Genomic DNA, 6,878 nt, shown 5'->3' on the forward strand with positions numbered 1-6,878 from the left:
TTACATCATAAAGGTTATTTATGTCACTTGGTTAAATATTACATTTTATGAGGGAATATTATAAATAACTTCATTTAAAATATACAGACCAGAAAGTCTCATAAAAATGTAAAACAGTCTAAACTTAGCGATGTCCTAGATAAGGAGTCGAGTACTTAACAGGACCGAGTGTGTGGAATCATGTATTTTTAAGTTTTCTGCTTATTATAATAATATTTTTTTATGAACGCAAAAAAAAATGTGTTTTGGATCTTCTCAAAATATTGAATAAAAAAGAATCTAAAGTAAAAGATTCGCCTTCTAAGCAGAAAGAAATAGGAATTAAATACAGACTTCAAAAGTTTCATCAAAAAAATCAATAAGTAAAAATTTATTAGGATTAGTAGTAGGATTTTTTTCAAATTATTGTCCCAACTTCGGTTAAAATAAAATAAAAATAGCATTAAGTATATATTTACCACAACAACTTGTATAAATAAGGTATCCGAACATGAATGAGCATTAAAAAAATATAACTACACTATATTACAAAAGCGAATTTCTTGCCAACGGCTACTAATGTGTTTATGCAAAATTTTCATGCAAATTGTTTATTGATTTTTAAAAGTAACATTAAATGTACCAATAGAAAACCTATTGTTGTGGACAGAAACCATTTGTTATTTGAGATTCCATTTTCGTCCTCCGATTTTAGTTTTATTAATTCTTCAAGACTTAAAAAATACCAAAAATATATTTGGTACTAATAATCAATTAACATATTCTTACACGTGATCGTATTTGGAACACGTGAAACCAGGGTGTGATGTGTTTGAAAATTGTCAGTAGTTTTACGTAACTTTTAAAGCACGTGGAACGTGAGTCGAAGGCAGCCCGAGTAGGTTCGTTTCTAATTGGGTTAGGTAGAGAGAGGAGCTTGGACAGTGAAGGTGAGCGTTTAACGCTCGTTAGATAGTGGCCCCTTAAACCTACACCTGGGTTGCAAGTACCAGGCACTGTTAAAGCTCCTCTCCCTGCAAAACAATGGACCTGGCATCCGCACGGTGAATCCATGGAAAGCCGAGAGGTTTCGTTCCATTAAAGAGATAAAAATTTAAATTTTCACTTTTTCGATGTTTATCTGTCGAAATTTTTTAAAAAGTAGGTATAAAAGTATTCATTACATTAAAAAATTACAAGACTTTTTCCTCAATTTGCTTGGCGTGAACATCAGTAATGGGCTTAGAAAGAAATGCGAGCTTAAGATAAAATATATAATGGTAAGTAAATAGCAAGATAAATACTACTACCATTGTCATGTGAAAAACAACTGTCATGATAGTATGTTGGCTAATATCCACGGTTATAAGACTCTTATTATATATAGAAACTTTCGTATTTATATAAAAATAATCTTTTAAGTAAAATGTCATATTTAGAAGGAATAGTGCAATTAGCGCTATATTTTAATAGGACCTTAAAATAATGTTTTGCAATTTTGTTTTTTTATTTCTTTAAAAATGTATATAATATACGTGTAACAACGTCTGTTTGTGCTGCATATGAAAATATTGGTATGAGTTATGAACTGAAAAAGTTCAATTAAATCATAGTTTGGTCTTTAAGAGGATCGAAATCCGAGTTAAATTGTTTATTAAATTATTTCCTCTTATGCAAAACACTTTAGACTTTATTCGTAACAGAATTCAAAAACGTATGTTGAATTTTTTTAAGAAACTCCAAGGAATAGATACTACTATAAAGTATATCACGAGAATGTTTTTAATTCACAAAGAAATAGACCATTTTCTAACAATATACATATGTACAAATAGTACATTAGTTTTTGAGTTCACGTGCATTAAAACCGAGCTGTTATTAAAAAAAAAAAATTTAAGTCTAAACCTTATTTTTTTATTTCTATACATTAATTATATTTTAATTTTATTTAAAACTCAATAAAAAGGTACAAATATTCGCAAAATTTTAATAAAATTTACAAAAAATAGGACCTTTACTCAGATGAAGCACAAGAGCTCGAAGTCTTTATCTTTCAGTTTCCGGTTGACGGCTCATCATCAAGATGAAAACTAACTTACTATGTGATAAGAATAGAACTTAAACATTTCTAAATAAACACCATTATTTGTCTTATAGGACGTAAAAAAAAAATGTTTATACATATACGAGTATACACATTCCTACGATTATGTCATATAAAATGTTTTTCAGGACCAGTCAAAGGTTCCAGGAAAACTACGAAATTATCTTATTTAATATATTGATATTATAATAAAAACTTATGACAGTGCCTAGGACTACGTGATTGCTTTGATGTCAGGATAGAAAAGCAATCCCATTGTGAGTGTTATCAGGAAATCTCTGATCCATAAAGCCTGGTGTTCGTCCCGCGGAGTCAGTACCGTCACTGCGCTGCAATGGATGCTTTACTTTGCGTTTAAGTAACAACTATGAGTCTGGCAATTATTTGTTCACCAAATAAAAAAACAAAAATAAAAATCAACCAACTGTCAAAAATTATTTCTTTAAACTAATCATGGAAGACATTCAAAGCAAATTGAATTCATAATAATGAATTGAAATAAACAGGTTGTTTAAAATACAATAATGAAGTCATTCATTTATAACTGATAATACTTGTAATATTCTGACCTACATTACTAATCTTCACTTTGTAGAGCTTATCTCGTTTAGGTTATAATGTTTATCGCTCCAGCGCCTACAGATAATGCTCCTATAGCTGTTTAAAGTCATAATTTTCGTTTATACTCATACGTTTCAGATTATTAGAATATTAAGCCTCATAAAGGGTTATGGTGGATGGTTAAATAGTATGTACATAATGTCTCTTCAACATAATCTATTAGAAATAAAAGTTTAAAAGCAGGTTAAAACAAGGAGAATGTTAATAGTCTTCTCGGTCTTTCAAGTATATTCAATAGCAATTTATCAAAAGGTCAAAAGACTATAAATTTAAGCAATAACCCAAGGAGTACAAAATCCCATATCACATATTCATTGAAATACGTAATAAAATAGCGATCGGACCGTTCACGTATCAGCCTCCATCAGCCTCCAGCCTAACAGTTTCTTTATAAGTAAATCTATTATGCCATTCAATTTCATTTTTTTGGATGTATCTCGCTGGGATCCTTCAAAAACTAATAAATAATGAAAGATATTCACTTGAACTTTATAAAAGATACAGTGTTTTATAATACTTGGAATGAAAATTGTAAGGAATGAGAGAATTTTACTCATTGTAGTTATATAACCTTCGAAGTGACGGCTTAATACACTTTTTTTTTAATATATGATTTTTTTATTCTACTTCTCTGAATAATGATAAAAAATCAGTAAATAATATATAATAAATCAATACTTTTACAAATATTACCCGGTATATTTTATTACAAATATTTTTACTGTTTTTATTAAGTCTTATTATCCACAAAGTACATGGTATGTATTTCGAAAAAATGTCTCTCGATTTTTCGTGATAACATATATTGAATGAGATAAAAACAGAATGTAACAGCCATAATTACTGCGTCTCAAACTAAATTGATATTCCAGCTCAGGAGAGCACTCGAGACTTCGTACACGGCCTCAATAATCCTATGTGTTTACATGTGATGTCGACTTACATCGCTATCGCTCCGTATTGAATCATATACATTGCTCGTTTTGTATAACATCGACTACAAAATATTATAATAATAAAGCTATTTATACACCTAAACGTTATGTTTCATAATCGTTTCATTCTATCTTTTTATTAATAACTACTAAACCAGAAATATCTTCCATTTATATATAGATATTTTTTTTACATACATAGACACACTAAATATTGTATTAAGAGTTCTCATTTTTAGCTTAGAATGTAGAAAACAATGTTAATTGTTTCTGTGATTTGATTATAAAATAAAAAACAATTAAGCCAGCAATGAACATAAAACAAATATCTCGTCAAAGCAATCGTTTAAATAATTTAGTAATGTTTTTCATGGTGAGGGTTATTAGTGATCACCGGCAGTCGGAATGTTTGTGTCTTATCTAATAAAGAGAATATGTGTTTTTTACTTGAATTGGGACGTTTACGAGACCGACGAACCGATGGTTTAGCGTTACACAGAAGTATATTATATTATTTAATTTTTATAGCAGTTGAATGCGCCCACGTTACATTTAGATAAACTTTCAATAGCGTCATACAACATTTTTCTATTAGCTTGAAACATGGCCATGTCTGGCTTGATATGTTTGTTTTTCTTGTCTCATCTGATAACTGTTATAAAGAAGAAAAACAAAGTTTTCTTGGAATTTCCAAATTTATTATTGTAGCTTTTATATTTTTATTTGAGAAAAACTCTTATTTTTTGGTTTTGTATTGAATAACTTTTTACCGTACTAAAAAAAGGACTGCTTTATATATTACTTACTTTTACCATAAATATGTTTATATTATTTGAAATTTCACACTAACTAGCTAAATTCTTGTTGGACTTTAGTAAAGTTATGCCACTAACAGCATTAAATCGACACTGGGTACTTGCATTGATATTATAATACAATTATTACACAAAAGGACTTAATAATTTCTAAACCATTTATTAGATATATATTATGCAAATGCAAAAGTTTGTCTTTAAAATTACATTAGCTACAATAACAATATTGTCCATTTATTCAGGTTTTAAATATATTCATGTTAGAATATTTTACTTCATATATCTTTGTAGGAGACATTTTTAATATCAACTATAAAGCTATAGAAATATACATCACAGGACAAGCCTTCAGTATTTTCATAACTCAAGAGTAAAAAATAATATAATACTTTTTACTCTTGAGTTATGTATCATATAACTCGTTAATTTAAATGTAAATCCATGTTCAGATATATTTTTTTCATTTTCCAATCCCTCTTCCAACTTAGTTTAGTTATATTTAATTTAATATCTTGTAATATCGTCAAAAAATCTTAGGTTATTGCTGCTGTGGATATTTAAGACCGAAATAATTCATTAAAAGCCTCTGAAACATCTGAAAACTTTTTCTTCTTCTAATTAATGTTATACTCATCTGGTTATCTCTCTTTGTTTAAACGTCTTCAAAATATTTGTATGTATTAACGAACCGTTCGCTGTACCACGACTTAAAACATATTGAACAAAGGGTTGATAGTTAATGAATGATAATTCCGCATATTTCTCTTTGCCCAACGTGAATATGGAAGAATATGCTGTGCATCGTAGATTTTACCTTTAACCACTAGACTACGATTTTTGCTAATACTGGCACAACCAGTGATATTTTTTTTTTATTAGGTATATTAGAGTTATATTGGATTTATTCTGTTGCAGAAAAATTGTTTCTGGGCAGTAAATATTGTTAAATATGTTTATGACTAAAGGTGTTATTGTTTGTTGCGCTCGTTTCAGTATTTCATAATTTCTTCTGTAAAATCTTGGAGCTATTTCGTCTCTTTGGGTTTTTGTAGGGAATTTTATTTCTTCCAACATAATACTGGGCAAAGATGGGAGTCTTTGTAAAATGAGTGAAATTTCTGTTTCCGCTTTAATACAGCTTCTTGTTGGAATAAGTTTCGATTTCTTTTATAAATAATTTACGATTTTCTTAAACGTATTTCTATCTTTCCGTTGTAATTTAAACCTCGATAATTGACGTTACCTGTTCCTTTTTTCTGTCTTTAAAATTTTGCTCTCCTTCATTTCTATTCTTCTGTAACGTCTATATTTTTTAACCGTCATTGAATTTTATAGTTTACTTCCGTCTGGTGTTAGCGTTTCTTTATTGAGTTTGTAGTTATCGGAACAAATAAAACTATTAAATATCTTTATGAGTTACAAATTAATTATTTGTTAAGTTTTTTGTCACAGCCTTGTGGACTAGATGTTATGTTTGTCTTTTTTACCAGCTGTTTTTTTGGTATTTTCACTCGCCAAGGCTTTTATCTTTTTATTGGAATCTATAAGTTTTGCCTTAATGGAATGTTCTATTTGGGTCACTCAGTAGTAGACAGGTTTTATGCCTGTCATAACATATCTTGGTATTGTGTTTTCAGGTATTGTTATCTCACCAAATCACTACGTGTTAAAAAATACCTGAAGTTAACTAAAATTTTTAAATTTATTTTGTCATTCATTTTCCCGTCTTGTGATGTCCTGATGCATAACTGTATTTTTTTTTCGCTTTAATATTTAGTTAAAGGTCCTCAAAATTTTCTTAAATTGAAACTTATAGGTTATTTTTATTAAATTTAAAGTTAGTTAGTTATTATTGTTTAAGGCCGACGATGAAGTAGGTAATAGTCTGTTCATTTGGAATAATAAACATCTTTTTGGAATAGTTTATCGTATTAAAGAAACCACTATGTGTTTGTTTCTTCTTCTGTTAAAGTTGAAGTAGGAAAGCTTTCTCTTTTAACTTATATACTATACAAGTAAAAGAAACTATAGAGTAGTCTTTCCATATAATTATTTGCCACAGATATAGATATATATGCACATTTTTTTATACATTAATTCTCTCTACTTTATTCTTATATAAATATTTTAAATAATTTTATATTAAAAGAGCAAAAAAACTGAGTTCACAGCAAGTATCGAGTAAGCGCGACGGCTTTGTGAAAACTATTTGTCGGAGCGATTACAAGGCCTTTGAAAGACGGTGTTAAAGTTTGAGCAAGGTTGTTTAAATATGAAAATTATTAATATTAAACTTGATCAGGTCCAACAGTTGACGAAAAGGTCTATGAAGGAAGCTATATATTTTGGGAAATGTTCAAAGATATATAAATGTCCAACATCATTGCTGTAATGATGGGTTAAACGTGAAATCCTTAATATTAT

Source organism: Danaus plexippus, chromosome 24, assembly GCF_018135715.1.
Source record: "Danaus plexippus chromosome 24, MEX_DaPlex, whole genome shotgun sequence".
Taxonomy (NCBI): Eukaryota; Metazoa; Arthropoda; class Insecta; order Lepidoptera; family Nymphalidae; genus Danaus; species Danaus plexippus.